Below are 16004 nucleotides of genomic sequence, written 5' to 3'. Positions count from 1 at the left end.
TGGCAGGAAGAAATACACTCTGGAGGGTGATCTAAGGACTATCAGCACAATGGACACCACCTACACGGTCTGGTTCTAGTGTTAGATCAGCACCATGGACAGCACCTACAAGCTCTGGTTCTAGTGTTAGATCAGCACCATGGACAGCACCTACAACCGCTGGTTCTGGTGCTCGATGATCAGCACCATGGACACCACCTACAAGCTCTGGTTTTAGTGTTAGATCAGCACCATGGACAGCACCTACACGCTTGGGTTGTAGGGCAACAAGCAGTGGTGTAGTGAAGGTAAACACATGTAAACAGCGTTTGAGCACCTTTTTTTTTTTGCACGATAATTGAACCACTTTTTGCAGGAAAATGCATAGGGAGCGTTACTTTATTCACTGCGAACGGGGATCAGCATTTACCTGTTCTTTTATACCAATACATCACTGGCTACGAGATCATCTCCATAGGGAGCATCTACAAGATCAATCTCATGGTCAGAATCTACAAGATCTGTTTCAGTGCTACTAATCAAACCAGATTAGCTGAATCTGGTTAGGTTAGAATCAGTGTTACTGCTGCACAGCCTGTCTAGGACCATATGGTGACCTCTGCCCTACATGTTGAGTTGACTGACTCGCCCTGCGATGCTGTCTCCACTCAGCTATACACTGGGCTGATTCACACATGCACACACCTTTAATAGAGACGGTTAATTGGTTCATGATGTAACAAGCCCTGCTGATGATGAATCATCGAGTCCACAACCCCAGAAGGCCTAGAGAGAAAGAGAGTGTTACACGACAGTTCAAACATGCATGTTTACAAGCAAGCAAGCATCCAACACACAATCATTACAGACACGCAGGGTCCAATACGCAGGGTCTAATATGCAGGGTCCAATATGTAAGGGTCCAATATGCAGAGTCCAATATGTAAGGGTCCAATATCCAGGGTCCAATATGCAGGGCCCAATATGCAGGGCCCAATATGCAGGGTCCAATATGTAAGGGCCCAATATGCAGGGTCCAAGATGCAGGGTCCAATATGTAAGGGTCCAATATGCAGGGTCCAATATGCAGGGCCCAATATGCAGGGCCCAATATGCAGGGCCCAATATGCAGGGCCCAATATGCAGGGTCCAATACGCAGGGTCCAATACGCAGGGTCCAATACGCAGGGTCCAATACGCAGGGTCCAATACGCAGGGCCCAATACGCAGGGCCCAATATGCAGGGTCCAATATGCAGGGCCCAATATGCAGGGTCCAATATGCAGGGTCCAATATGCAGGGCCCAATATGCAGGGTCCAATATGCAGGGCCCAATATGCAGGGTCCAATATGCAGGGTCCAATATGCAGGGTCCAATATGCAGGTTCCAATATGCAGGGTCCAATATGCAGGGTCCAATATGCATGACATGCAAAATTAATCTATATATGCACACAAGCACACACGCCAACACACACTCTCTCACACAAACACACACTCTCTCACACACACTCTCTCACACAAACACACACTCTCTCACACACACTCTCTCACACAAACACACACTCTCTCACACAAACACACAGTCTCTCACACAAACACACACTCTCTCACACAAACACACACTCTCTCACACAAACACACACTCTCTCACACAAACACACAGTCTCTCACACAAACACACAGTCTCTCACACAAACACACAGTCTCTCACACAAACACACAGTCTCTCACACAAACACACAGTCTCTCACACAAACACACAGTCTCTCACACAAACACACAGTCTCTCACACAAACACACAGTCTCTCACACAAACACACACTCTCTCACACAAACACACACTCTCTCACACAAACACACAGTCTCTCACACAAACACACACTCTCTCACACAAACACACACTCTCTCACACACACTCTCTCACACAAACACACACTCTCTCACACAAACACACAGTCTCTCACACAAACACACACTCTCTCACACAAACACACACTCTCTCACACACACTCTCTCACACAAACACACACTCTCTCACACAAACACACAGTCTCTCACACAAACACACAGTCTCTCACACAAACACACAGTCTCTCACACAAACACACAGTCTCTCACACAAACACACACTCTCTCACACAAACACACAGTCTCGAACACAAACACACAGTCTCTCACACAAACACACAGTCTCTCACACAAACACATACTCTCTCACACAAACACACACTCTCTCACACAAACACACAGTCTCTCACACAAACACACACTCTCTCACACAAACACACAGTCTCTCACACAAACACACACTCTCTCACACAAACACACAGTCTCTCACACAAACACACACTCTCTCACACAAACACACAGTCTCTCACACAAACACACACTCTCTCACACAAACACACACTCTCTCACACAAACACACACTCTCTCACACAAACACACACTCTCTCACACAAACACACAGTCTCTCACACAAACACACACTCTCTCACACAAACACACACTCTCTCACACAAACACACACTCTCTCACACAAACACACAGTAATATTTTATTACGCGCCTCTCAATTCATTATAGTCACTCTGTTCCCTGCACAGTGAACACTGCTGCTGACGATGTGTTTACAGAGCTTGTTATCCGAGTTTTCCCCACAAAGGTTTGGTTGTGTGTCAGGTCACAGGGTGTTCGTGTTATTCATCACTGTTCAATAAAAGCTGACAGAGCATCAGTTCCCACAGCAGTTGGAGGTCAATTCTGCTCTAGTCCTCCATCTACCCCCTCTCTCCCTTCGCATCATTCTCACATCCCTTTCTCTCTGCTCATCTCTCTTTCACACAAACTCGTCCTCTGTTTCTCTTGTTCCATTGGGGTTACACTATCAATTTCTCCTGGGATTATAAGAGGGTGGAGCTAGAGAGTGAGAATGGAGTACAGTAAAGACTGAACAGGTAATGTTCTGTTTCTGATAAGAGAGAGAGAGAGAGAGAGAGAGAGAGAGAGAGAGAGGGGCGGACGGGCGGGCGGGCGGGCGGACGGACGGACGGACGGACGGACGGACGGACGGACGGACGGACGGACGGACGGACGGACGGACGGACGGACGGACGGACGGACGGACGGACGGACGGACGGACGGACGGACGGACGGACGGACGGACGGACGGACGGACGGACGGACGGACGGACGGACGGACGGACGGACGGACGGACGGACGGACGGACGGACGGACGGACGGACGGACGGACGGACGGACGGACGGACGGACGGACGGACAGACAGACAGACAGACAGACAGACAGACAGACAGACAGACAGACAGACAGACAGACAGACAGACAGACAGACAGACAGACAGACAGACAGACAGACAGACAGACAGACAGACAGACAGACAGACAGACAGACAGACAGACAGACAGACAGACAGACAGACAGACAGACAGACAGACAGACAGACAGACAGACAGACAGACAGACAGACAGACAGACAGACAGACAGACAGACAGACAGACAGACAGACAGACAGACAGACAGACAGACAGACAGACAGACAGACAGACAGACAGACAGACAGACAGACAGACAGACAGACAGACAGACAGACAGACAGACAAAGTGTGTGTGGCAGTGAAACAACTGTGCCAGGTCTTGCCAGCTGTGGGCAGCTGAGCTTCTCTGAATGCTGGCCCTGTCACACTGAACACAGACAAACAGACAGACAGACATTTCCCCAAGGAGGGCAGGACAGAAAGGCTGTGTACATGTGGTTCTCTTCTCTCTCAGTCTCTCATCTCTATCCTCCCTCTCCTCTCCCCTCCATTCCTGACCCTTACCTCTCTATTGCCCCCTTTCTGTTCTCCCTCCCTCATCCCTCCCTGAACTCTATCCACCCCTAAAACTAAAGTGGTGTTTTTGTTTTGTCTGACGTCAAACTGAGTTTGACGTCAGTTTGATGGAGGAAAAAAGCAGGTGAGAAAACAACATATCTCTTCAGTGATTGGCTGAGCTGCACAGGGGGGGGGGGGGGGGCAGTGAAGTCAGAGAAACAAAAGTACCTGTGAGTCAGAGTTTGAGTTTGTGTTGCTGATCACATTGTATTCTAACTCTGTACTAGGTGAGGTGATTCAGTATTATGAATGACAGTGGTCTGAGTGTTATGTGTGTAAGCCTGTACATTGAGTGAGTTAGTCCTGTTTGCTATCGTGGTGAGTCAGGGAGGTTGACTTTTTTTCTCATTCTGAGTACCCACCTGCTTTCCTCTCTCTGAACCAGCCCATCACAATGGAAGCTTTTAGTCAGGAGGACAAGTGGCCAATCTGTGTGTGTGTGCGTGTGTGTGTGTGGGGGGGGGGGGGGGGTCAGCCCTTATTGAATCATTCACTTGCTGAGAGCACCCTGATTGACTGCTAATTGACGCCCACACAAGCCCACCCACACACACTCCCACACACACACACGCCCACACACACACACACTGTACTGTAGCCCTTCTAATACTACTGGGCTCTAATTTCAATGCAAATCAAATGCAGTGAATTTTGCCTAATCAAGTCATATCAACACATCATAACTCAATCTACAGTATCTGTAGCTTCAATCCATCAAATAAAGTTTGTTGAATTAAATGTGAAACAAATCATCTAACTCAGTGTAGAGGAAAAACAGAAGCCAACACATTGTCATCATTTTTAATTACAAATGTATTGCAAATATAGAAATAGATCTTTTGTACAGAAATTGTGAGGATAAAACATGAACGTTGTCATCAACAACATAAGAAGGAGAGAGAAATATTTCTCTTCAAACCACAGTATCTATCACCCTTAAGTCCTCACTGGCAAAGTGAAGGAAGGAGAAGAACACTAGAGATATTAGAGATCACTGTACTGGCAGATCACACTGTTTAGAACCATTGATACTGTGGTTAGAACAGTTTAGTCTGACGGTTAAACACGGTTGAGGGCAGTTCCATCTGAAGTACAGGATTTGTATTGTTTTCCTATGGAGAAAGTCCATGTTCAATTTCTTTCTGTAGGGTTGAATTTGGAATTTCTCCATTGGAATACAATGACCCAAATGACCCTAAACCCTGATCACTTCAACCATGATGACCTGTTAGACCACGAGATGTTAAACCATGTTAAGTAATAGAAGAAGAAGACAGCTTTAAGACCCAGCACACATAGTCAGTACTCAGAGTACATAATGTCTTGTTGATAATGTTTGGGTTGCTATGGAAAGAACCTTCATAAAAAACGAGAATTAGTAAAGAGATAGAAAGAGCGACCAATCAGAACTGGATAACACATCAGGCATGGGCTTAGTGGACGGGGAGAAACATTCACAGCGTTGTTCATAGGAACCTAATTGCATAGAATGGGACACCATAGAAAGCTGTGTTCCATTCTTTTCAATACATTTCTACCTGCAGTGTTTCTATCAGGAGCTGGTCTCCACTGTAAGAGTGCTCAGAGAGAGCTAGGCTGTGATTGGCTCATCTGTCTAACCACCCCATTGTGCCCGTTAAAGACCTGGAGCATCTCCATCCAGCGCTCTGATCGATCCCGGACATTTAATTTCCTGAATGAGGTGAGAATGGTGCTCCTGCCTGGCCCTATATCCGAGGAGAGCTGCCTGTGTTCCGAAGCCTCTGAGCTTATCCCTCTGCCAAGAACTATCCTATCATATCCTGCTGGCATCAGGCATACCGCTGTATCAGATTATGTGTTCGGAATGCCAACCAGCCAACCTGGTGTTTATGAGCACAGAGAGCATTAGCATCGATCGGAATACTGCCAGCTCTGCTGCTACTGTTTAATGTGCCCAGCCAGCAAACAAAACAGGGTTTCTCCACCGGAGCTGCAGGAGCGGTTACTGTGGACATCAGAGATTAGCCACCGGCGCTAATGGACTATTTACCGATCTGATTGGCGTAGTGATTCATTTCAACTTATAAAACTAGATGAGAAAAAAGAAGAAACCTGCACACTAATAAAACAACAAAACAGTCAAACAAAATGGCCACCGGGCCTGAAATAGCTCTTCTGCTGAGCTAGTAAACACCCAGTCAAGAGGTTAATTCGTTTCATTTGTCTGTGTAATTGATGCGGGACAGCCTCTTATGTTTTTGGCACGGGTTCACCCTTATAGATAGATGCACTGTGTAGAAATGTAAACATGTGTGAGTTATGGCCTGCTGTCACAGTGAGGAGATAATGGGGAGCTGGACCAGCGAACACGTCATTGACTCACGGCCAAGAAATGAAATGCACTCAACTCCCTCTGCTCCGGCTACTCACACCACACTAACGACAGACTCAGGATCAGCTCGAGGACTACTCCCTGTGGTTCCATTTACCTGTAGCCATGACCATGGGAAGAGATCAACTTAGCATATTGAGCCTGCATGTAGAACATGCCTATAGATTGGAGAGAATAATCAGTGTCATAGAGAGAAGGACAGATCCCTCCAGCTTTCCAAACAAATGGATGGAAACAACCCACAGGCCTGAAGGTTTTTTCCACAGCACACAACTCAACCCGCCAGAAACAATAGGAGAAATATAGCAACGCTAACTACAGACAGTAGAAATACATTATTAGGCTGAAACTGAAAAACAGAAAACCAGATAAAGATGAATGTAACTATTCAACATTAGAGAGATTTAAAAAGAAAGTCAACCTTAAAATGATCCTAAATCTTAGAAATGAGTTTGACACATACTGTATTTCAGTCCCTACAGTTCTGTTTGTTTTCAACATACATCCACTCGTTAAACACAACAATATATTTCTTCTCTTGAAAAATACAGGAAATCATGCAAATATAACTTTGTTTCTTTTTTAAATTTCACTTGTTAAACTTCTCTATTCTTTAACCTCTTTAGGACATAGATAATCAAGTACTTCCAACTGTCGTCCCTAGATCCCGAAGCCCCAACCCACCCAGAAGAAACACGCAGACAGATCAAGCTCAGTAGACAAAAAGCCAAACAATCAACTTTTTTTCTTTTCTTTTTTTACAGTCAGTACAAAATTCACAGATATTTCACAGATTCTTTTAAATCCATACCTTCTCTTTGGGAACCAAACCTTAGGAAAAATTGTATATATATGTGCACATGGAGAAAACAAAATTGTTTATGCTATCGTCATAATAAATGATACAAGATAACGGTCTTGGACATTCCTGAGCCTTGATTTGGGACAGGTATAAAAGCTCTGTGTAGTGCTCTCCTGCTCATGGATCTGAACCAGCAACCCTGGAGTGTAGGGCATGTACACTAACCTCTGTGCCATATAGATTCAGACCTCTTGGCTGAGGCCTAGCATGCCTCCCCTCAGGGGCTACAAAGTATAAACAGTGTAATTGGGTGGCCAACCAGACCGATAGTAAAGAAGAACATAATCATAAACATATTTGACATTGAATCAAATCCCGGTTGTGATAATTGTTGCTCAGACAGTTAGTGTGAACTCCTGACTCTCACTTGTCAAGGACTTCGGTCTTTTATTTGACACACGGCAGGATGGACAAACTAATCAAGCATCCGCAAAACTTTGCCAAGAAAGATCTTTCTGAACTTTTAACAGAGTTATCGTTCTTATCGATCTTGCTTCATTAATATCCCCTTTCAAACAAGGAACAATGCCAAAATCAAAACCGAATCCATATTCATTCTCTGTTCCCCTTATCCCACAAGCAATGCTACTTCCAAAAGGATAACATAATTATCCAACTGAACAAAGCCCAACTCTCAGTATGAAGACGCCCAGCCTACAAAGACTCCCACACAGCCATGTGAGCGATACTGTAGCTCAGAATAGCACTGTGGAGGCAGAAACAGTGCTAGTGTGGTTGTTGCTCCTATACAAGTTGTCCAACTACAGACGTCTTAGCAACCACACGTGTCAGACACAAACAGATGAAGCTCAGTTTGTTCAGTTTGTACTGAAGACATTCAGCCTGAAAGGCAGAGTGAGAGGGATGGTTTTCCTTTAAAGGACACATGTAAGAAAAGAGAGTGTCGGTTGTTGCCTTGCAAAATGGACATTTCATGAAGTAGTAGTACTGTACTCCAAGGCACACCCTTGAACAAATTAAATGGATTATTCCCCATCATGGACTAATGTTGGAATTAACCCTATCATGATAACAAAACCATTTAACTCTTTAGGCTGGCTAGAATAACAGTGACTTCATCCATTATGCTGATGACCTAAAGATCCTCAGTTGGACCTCAGGGGAGCCAGTGTCATGGTTAACAATGGAGCCCAGGCTGAGATAAGGCTGAAATGAGGCCTGCTATTGTTTGAGGATAATTATGATGGAGTAGATAGGAGAAAGCTAGTGGGAACATGAGCAGGATTTTACAATCTGTTCTCAGACCTGTTCTATACCAGAGAGGCGTGCCAATGATTCTGAGTAGCCTCGGTTCTGTAGCGCTGTCCTCTTCCCACGCTCTCTCTCTCTGTGTGTGTGTGTGTGTTCAGTATCCTGTTGGTCCATGTAAGCAGTCTGTTGACAGATTCCTGATAAAAGGTGTTAGAAGCTTCATGCTGAGGCCCTGGGATCATCTCCCCTCTAGAGAGTACTTGTTTCTGGAAATCCTTCTTTCCATCTCTCCCCCTCTGAAGATCCCGTTATTACCTGCTGTTCAGGACATGGCTCACTCCTGTTTAATCATACTGCTTCGGCTCTCTCTCCCCACCTCTCTCTTTACCTCTCCTCTCTTCATCTCTTTCTCGCCAACCTGTCACTTCACTCTACGGTCTGAACACTGTCTCTCAGGCCGATAAACAGATGAGTATAGCCTGAGAAAAGGAGTGAGTGGACTAGCAAGAGGCCTGGAGGGCTGCAAGCTGGCTGCCAACCAGGCTTCCTCTTATCCCCTCAATACACTCCCAGCCCCCAGCCATAGGACTGTCCTCACATTGAGAGAGGTACACACTAAACGTATATTAAACTCAGAGTAAAATACTTTGAAGCCCAAACAAGCACAATCATCCATACTTCACATTTAAGTGCAGTAACAACTGTACGCGAAAACATTGCCTCTTAAACTACAAGTGGAAACTGAGTGACTGAAATATTCATGTAGTGGGTCAAAAAAGTATTTTCAACTGCATGTGAACTGAGTTGTAATGACTATAAACTAGCAAAATGGTGCTGTATATCAAAGGCTTTATATTTTCTGCTTTCAAATTTCACTTTTCGATATCAGTCAATTATCATTCATAAAATAAAATGTATTTGAATCCATTGAAAGTTCCATTAGACAGTAATTCAAAGTAATAAACTATGGGTGAACATTAGTACTGTTTCAATAGTTGTAGCTTCTAAATGAGTTGGACCAAGATATACAGGATCTTCATTTGACCTATATTGTCACAGCAAAAATAATCCTGCAGCAACAGGATTTGAACATTTAGTCCAGAACGTTCCTTGATCGGTGGTTAGGCTGTTAGTTGTCCAAAAGTAGGCTACATGAAAAGTACAATACTGTTAATATAACCATATGTTAGTGTGGGTTTTCAGTGAATTTATGTACATCACAAAGCTGATCTGAAATTCTCAGTAACAAAAGAGTGATCAAATTAAGATCTTATATCTGTAACCCCTGATTTATCTATAATATGTGAAATGAAACCCCATTTTCAGCCATAAAGCTGCTGTCCTCCTGCCTCTCTGGTCCATTGTTATAGCAGTTAGAGGTCCTAATGCTTGGAGAGAGATAAAGAGCTTAGAAAGAGGTGGAGAAAAATTCCATGGAAAAGTAATCCACTTTCTGCTTTTTGTAATGTGGCTGCAAACTGACAACGATTAATGTCCCACCATGTTCTCGCTACAGCTTCTTTTCTGTCACTTAAAAGGCGATGCACGGTCAATCCCCAGTCTATATCGGCCGTGCAGCATTTACGGTGATATGGCCTCTGCAGAAGTCAGGACATTTGTACTTCTTGCACTTTGCGGAGCAGCTCAGAGCTGTTGTGAAGGAAGTTGCCAAAGAAGTGAGTATGTGTTTATACAGGACCTCTTGCCCTCACCTACCGTCAACCAATCATGTCAATGCGGAGCTATACTGAGCCCTCTGCATTCTTACAGAAAATTTGAGAGGCACACGGCGATACGGTACAGAGCTCAATTTGGCCTCTGCATTCCTCTGGAGACTTTGTGATTGTGTCATATGGAGCCTCCGGCCACATTTTCAGATCAAGAATAAATGGTCTCTTAGCTTCCTATAGCTTCTTTTCCATCGATACGTTCCAGCTCTGCTGTTAGTCTTTCTTTTTGTCATCCTTCTCACTTCTCTCCTCTGTCTCTTTCTCCTCAGATAGCTTCCTTTCCTTCCATACAGCTAGCCTGTGCCCTCTCTTTCTGTCTATCCCTCTTGCTCTTTCCTTCCATACAGCTAGCCTGTCACTAGCCTCTGCCCTCTCTTTCTGTCTATCCCTCTTGCTCTTTCCTTCCATACAGCTAGCCTGTCACTAGCCTCTGCCCTCTCTTTCTGTCTATCCCTCTTTCTCTTTCCTTCCATACAGCTAGCCTGTCACTAGCCTCTGCCCTCTCTTTCTGTCTATCCCTCTTGCTCTTTCCTTCCATACAGCTAGCCTGTCACTAGCCTCTGCCCTCTCTTTCTGTCTATCCCTCTTGCTCTTTCCTTCCATACAGCTAGCCTGTCACTAGCCTCTGCCCTCTCTTTCTGTCTATCCCTCTTGCTCTTTCCTTCCATACAGCCTGTCACTAGCCTCTGCCCTCTCTTTCTGTCCATCCCTCTTGCTCTTTCCTTCCATACAGCCTGTCACTAGCCTCTGCCCTCTCTTTCTGTCATCCCTCTTTTGCTCTTTCCTTCCATACAGCCTGTCACTAGCCTCTGCCCTCTCTTTCTGTCTATCCCTCTTGCTCTTTCCTTCCATACAGCCTGTCACTAGCCTCTGCCCTCTCTTTCTGTCCATCCCTCTTGCTCTTTCCTTCCATACAGCTAGCCTGTCACTAGCCTCTGCCCTCTCTTTCTGTCTATCCCTCTTGCTCTTTCCTTCCATACAGCCTGTCACTAGCCTCTGCCCTCTCTTTCTGTCTATCCCTCTTGCTCTTTCCTTCCATACAGCCTGTCACTAGCCTCTGCCCTCTCTTTCTGTCCATCCCTCTTGCTCTTTCCTTCCATACAGCCTGTCACTAGCCTCTGCCCTCTCTTTCTGTCATCCCTCTTTTGCTCTTTCCTTTTCTTCTATGCAGCATCTATATAGTCAGTGTCTGCTACAACCCGTCTCTCTCTCTTTCCCCCTTCCTTTCTGCTCCACTACAGCCACAGCTCAGTAGCCTTCTGTTCCATACAGCGTTGGGGTAGGCGATCACTGATCAAAGTCAACAGCACGATTAGAGAGCCATGGACTTATCTTCACTATCTGTTGTCTGTAGTCTACACACACAGTCCATCTACAGTCTGCACACACAGTCCATCTGTAGTCTACACACACAGTCCATCTGCAGTCTGCACACACAGTCCATCTGTAGTCTACACACACAGTCCATCTACAGTCTGCACACACAGTCCATCTGCAGTCTGCACACACAGTCCATCTGCAGTCTGCACACACAGTCCATCTGCAGTCTGCACACACAGTCCATCTGCAGTCTGCACACACAGTCCATCTGTAGTCTGCACACACAGTCCATCTGTAGTCTGCACACAGTCCATCCGTGTGAAGAGAGAGGGCCGCTGGGGCACAACTAGAGACATCACTGAGCCTTTCAACCCATTCTCTGAGAGATGGGAAACTCTTCAAATACTCACACTGTTCCACCATGTCATGAAGCATAGCATCCAACATAAAGCATTGATGTCATGGCCGCCTGAATAGCTGTTGATATCTGTCTGTCTGTCTGTCTGTCTGTCTGTCTGTCTGTCTGTCTGTCTGTCTGCATCCCAAATGGCAACATTTCCCCTACATAGTGCACTACTTTTGACAAGAGCCCTATGAAACCTGGTCAAAAGTAGTGCACGATATAGGGAATAGGGTGCCATTTGGGACGTAGACTCCGTCTCCAAGGGGGCAGACTCTGTCTCCAGGGGGGCTTTAGATGTCAGAAACAGGGCCTCATGGAGAGTATAAAGGGGGATAAGTAGGTATTACCAACTCTATGTACATAGTGTGATCTTTCACACAGAGAGCTAAGATAGATAGACCCAACCCTAACAGAATTAGAATATAACACTGTTAAAAGCCAGGGCTCTGCTGAGGCAACGAGGACTCAACAACAAAGATGGAGGAATACAGTAGCTAACTGAGATTAGGCTTCAGACTCATTGTTTTTAGGCAGTGACTCTTGTGAGTACTATAGAAATTGTGGATCCAATCAATGTTTATATGTTTAATGCTTATTGGGGCGCCCAAGAGGGGATGCCATGCTTTTTTGAATTGTTGTGGAGCACCGAGTCCCCCCAGGTACAGTGCACTGGGTACAAGGTATACACTCCAACCTGGTCTGGAAAACTAACCAAGCCCAAAGGCTCCATGTAGGTCACCAATGTACTCTTAACTACGTGAGGTCAGTGCTATAGAATACAGTCTTCCGTGTTCTATATCCAGCATCCAGCCTAACCCCTGGTGTTCCCAACCTCTACGCCCCAATACGCCCCCAAACACAGCTCTGTTCTGCTAAATATCCCATAAGCCTGAACAAAGGCCACTTAACACAACAGCTCGTCTAAACCGCAACCATTACACCGTTTGCTGGGAGTTAGCAGGGAAACCATGTATTATTTAAACAGACAACAGAAGTTATTTTAGAATGGAAAACTTTGACCATTCCTGACAACCTAGTGGAGGGAGATTAGTATATCTGGTTGTCTCAAATGGCGACCTATTCACTATATTGTGCATCTTATTCACAATGTAGTGCACTAGTTTTGACCCAAGACCCCCCTTGGTATGTCCAGTGCAGAGTTGAAAGAATTTGATCAAAATAGCTTTGAAATGACGGATTGGGAGGCATAGGCTACATGAGAGTAAAATCATTACAAGAGCTCTCGTAAAAAGAACGTAGTGCAAGCAAGCCGAGAGAAGAGCCCCCACGGGGTTATTTTTTATTATTACAAAATACAAATATAATTGCCACTGTCTTTGGCTAAAGGACCATTTTACAAATGGGCAAATGTTGCTATGACGTGACAGAAGCACTCTGGGAATGTTGTGGAAACGATGTGTGATGATCGAGGCAGGTCCTTGAGCAGGAGAGCACTTGAATGAGCTTCAGTCTTACTCCTCCTAGGGATTCATACATCCTATTTAGATAGAATAACTAATCAATGGCAAATTGAGTCAAACAGTTGACAATTTAGAATAGAAAACAAACCAATGGCAAATTGAGTCATAAAAACATCTGAAACGTATGAAACTGTAGTATGAAACAACCAAACCAAACATCTTTTTTTGTTACATTGTACTTCAAACACACTCAAAATGGTGGCAGTTGTAATGGTTGTATGTATGGGCTCTGGTTTGTACAGATGGACATCCTGTCAACCATCTGAGTCTTTTTGAAGGGGCAGGACACTTTCTCACACGTGTCAATGTCTGTAAACTTACATTAGGAGTTCAGGGATTTGGAGCCAAAATTACAAAAAAGTCACCTATCCGATCGTGTGTTTTTAAACGTTCTCGCCAGGTTCCTTGAGAATCCCTCTGTGTGTGAATGGTGAAGGACAGAGTCAGTCACAGTTAGCCTCCGGTAGCATAGCAGTTCCTGTGTACAGTTTTCAGGTGTAGTGTCTCTGAGAGAGGAGATCAGTGGGTATCGTACCTTTAAATCCACATAATTGTTTGTTTGTTGTAGCTGTTTCCTTCAGGAAGACTGGAGAGTCTGGAAAGAGTTGTGTAAATCCAGTGAGATTTCCTCTCATCTCTTTCACTGAGAGAGCTGGCATTGTGACTCTTTCCTTCCAGGACCTTGTTGGTTCCAATGGAAAACCAAAATGGCAGCACTATGGATCTGTATGGAATATGACCTTTGACCTCGGATCAGTCTCGCAGGATAAACCAATCATAACCCAACACTACTTCAAACAGAGAGAGCTGAGGGAACCGAAAAAAAAACACCCCTTGTAACATCCAGGTAACATTTATATAACATTTACTCATTTTAACCACTCTCACCCACAGACTGGTTTGTATTCAACATGCATCATTTCATCACAAACAAGCGCAGGTGAAACAAGATCAAATATTTGTGAAAAAAAGAAAAAGGAAGAGAAAGTGGAAAAGGAGGGAGTGAAACAAATCTTGTGCAGGAGGAGAGCTAATACAATCCAACTCTCAGAGGAAGGGAATTTCCAGCTTTTCTCCTTGGATAAAGGGGGACAGGTGTTATTCTGCTGAAGCCCATGCAGAGATGTCGTGTTCAATCGCTACACACCACTGACGCCACATTCCCATTAGGCCCAGGCGCTTAGGGGCGTGTGTGTGTGTGTGTGTGTGTGTGTGTGTGTGTGTGTGTGTGTGTGTGTGTGTGTGTGTGTGTGTGTGTGTGTGTGGAACAGTGAACACTCATACAAGAGGACACAGAGGGTGAAAAAGCGAAAGAAAGAGAAAGAGAGAGAGGGAGGCTGAAATTCACTTTCGGAACATTTTATCCTTATGAAAAGTATCTCCTTGGCTACCACCTTACATCACACTACAACACTGTTGCTATTGATAGAAACGTACCCTATTGACCCCTATTTTAAATCAAATGCATCACCTCTGGAGAGTTCATTCAATGCACTAAAATGCTGTATGTAAAGTCATAGTAAATCATATCGGTCCATCTAACCTGGGAGACTTCAGCACAGGATATCCCCTGTTTCCCATTTCTCTAGAGAGGTGACTCCAACCTGTCAGTGTGTTCTTGACAGTGTTGGGGAAGCTGCTCTGAAAATATAGATTTCCAAGCTACCAATTACTGCACACTGGAAGAAGTTAAACTACACTAAAGCTGCCCTTAAGAAAGAGTTTATAGTTTACTGAACTAAAGTGACTTTTAAAAAGCAGTTCACTGCATGAAAAATGCATGTAGGACCAGATACCTGATCCTCCTCCCTGAATGAAAAACTACTCCATGAAAAATGATATGTACATTTGAAATGTCATAGAATACAAATAGCAAGAACAGATCGCTCTGTAGTTAGATGTTAACAGAATGTGTAATTTATCCTATTAAACACAAAAACTATGTCTCAAGTGAGAATTAGGCAGGTCTGATGCCATATCGGTTTTTTTCCTACTTTTTGCACACAAAAAAAGTCGTGTGTAGTTCCAGTAGCAAGCCAGACCTCGGAAAAGTAAAGAACTTCTGAAAACACAACTAAGATTGTAATTTAACTCAGCTACCATCAAGTTACTGCAAAATGTAGTTACATTACTAGTTGGACTACATGTAGTTCACTACTCCCCAACACTGGTCCTTCATACGCAGCCAGCTGTTACAATGACAGACTGCCTCCTATAGGATTAATACACACAGGTCACTCTACTGAAAAGGTTAACAGCTGGGTCATGCATTAAAGTGGACTAGGTGAATGTACCCTCTCTNTGTAGTCTACACACACAGTCCATCTACAGTCTGGCACACACACGTCCATCTGCAGTCTGCACACACAGTCCATCTGCAGTCTGCACCACAGTCCATCTGCAGTCTGCACACACAGTCCATCTGCAGTCTGCACACACAGTCCATCTGTAGTCTGCACACACAGTCCATCTGTAGTCTGCACACAGTCCATCCGTGTGAAGAGAGAGGGCCGCTGGGCACAACTAGAGACATCACTGAGCCTTTCAACCCATTCTCTGAGAGATGGGAAACTCTTCAAATACTCACACTGTTCCACCATGTCATGAAGCATAGCATCCAAATAAAGCATTGATGTAATGGCCGCCTGAATAGCTGTTGATATCTGTCTGTCTGTCTGTTTGTCTTCTGTCTGTCTGTCGTCTGTCTGTCTGCATCCCAAATGGCAACATTTCCCCTACATA

General features: G+C 44.8%; 1 long non-coding RNA gene across 2 annotated transcripts; it reads right to left on the bottom strand.

Annotated features, from left to right (window-relative positions):
* Nucleotides 1-4667: 4667 nt before the first annotated feature.
* On the bottom strand, nt 4668-15557 carry LOC109880721 (uncharacterized). 2 transcript variants are annotated; one of them, XR_002253736.2, is made up of 3 exons: nt 13798-15557; nt 13584-13679; nt 4668-13279 (listed from the first exon to the last, which is right to left on the bottom strand). It is a non-coding gene; the product is annotated as an uncharacterized LOC109880721 (long non-coding RNA). The 2 variants fall into 2 exon arrangements; XR_004207648.1 differs by having other exon boundaries at nt 4668-13679.
* Between the last annotated feature and the right edge of the window lie 447 nt (nt 15558-16004).

Source organism: Oncorhynchus kisutch, unplaced genomic scaffold (assembly GCF_002021735.2).
Source record: "Oncorhynchus kisutch isolate 150728-3 unplaced genomic scaffold, Okis_V2 scaffold737, whole genome shotgun sequence".
NCBI lineage: Eukaryota > Metazoa > Chordata > Actinopteri > Salmoniformes > Salmonidae > Oncorhynchus > Oncorhynchus kisutch.
The sequence above is the reverse complement of the archived record's forward strand: the minus strand, read 5'-3'. Positions and strand labels throughout refer to the sequence as shown.